This window comes from Chrysochloris asiatica, unplaced genomic scaffold (genome assembly GCF_000296735.1).
Source record: "Chrysochloris asiatica unplaced genomic scaffold, ChrAsi1.0 scaffold00549, whole genome shotgun sequence".
Classification (NCBI taxonomy): Eukaryota; Metazoa; Chordata; class Mammalia; order Afrosoricida; family Chrysochloridae; genus Chrysochloris; species Chrysochloris asiatica.
In genome coordinates, this window is record NW_006409067.1 from 340,043 (window position 1) to 341,075 (window position 1,033).

The 1,033-nt window shown below is 29.6% G+C and overlaps 1 pseudogene; it reads right to left on the minus strand.

Moving 5' to 3' along the window:
- Positions 1-435, minus strand: part of LOC102838213 — a 1,691-nt pseudogene extending 1,256 nt beyond the window's left edge.
- Between the last annotated feature and the right edge of the window lie 598 nt (positions 436-1,033).

Sequence of the window (1,033 nt, forward strand, 5' to 3'; positions counted from 1 at the left end):
GTCGTCTGATCTCTTGACTGCTGCTTCCGCGAGTGTTGATAGTGGATCCAATAAGAATGAAAACAGATATGCACCCCAAATTTTCTACCCAAATATTTATAACACTGTTTCTCAGAATAGGCAACAAATAAACACTCTGAAATGCCTATAAGAAAAGAGTGGATAAACAAATGTTGTAAAATTTTGTAATGGTATATATTATTCGACTAAACAAGAAAATAATGATATATGGTATAATATAAATGGGTTTTGAAGTATGCTAAGTAAAAAATCAGACAAAACAGTTCATACTTAATATTAAAAAAAATAAGGAATATCTGATTAGACAAACTGTAGAGGTAAAAAGCACATAATTGGCTATAAGGACTTGGAAGAGAAAGGGTAGGAGAAAGACTGATTACTAGGTACAGATTGTTCTTGGGAGGCAGGGGTCATGTTTAACAAGTTGTGAAGCCAGATATAGGTAAAAGCTGTACATTAACATAAATGTACTTAATAACTTGTTGTAACCCTTAAAAAGTTTACAATTATAATTTTCATTATATATAGCTATCACAGTTAACAACAAAAATACTTACACTTATAACAAGTTTTAAAAGAATCAAATTATTTATTACATTATAGAGAGATATATACTATGGTGATACAAAAATGCAGTTAAAATCTTTGATAATGACAGAGTTTGTAGGAAAAATAGTCACAAATTCATTCAATTTTACAGAATTCACCTAATAATATAGTGCCAAAGAAATTATAAATACAGAATTCAAGAAAATAATTATCTCTGGAAGTGACATGTATAATGTGAATGATGACTGTTCAAGTGGTTGCTATGGTGAATATAATGCATCATTTCTTAACCTGATGATGAATGTGTATTTGTCATTTTACTACTACTCTTTTAGAACCACAGACACATTTTATACACAAATGTGTATATATGCAATCTTCACTAGTAAATTAGAGGGAAGGCCCATCATAATTCAAATTCTAAATACACGGTTTTCTAATGGAACTGTATTCTCTCACCATA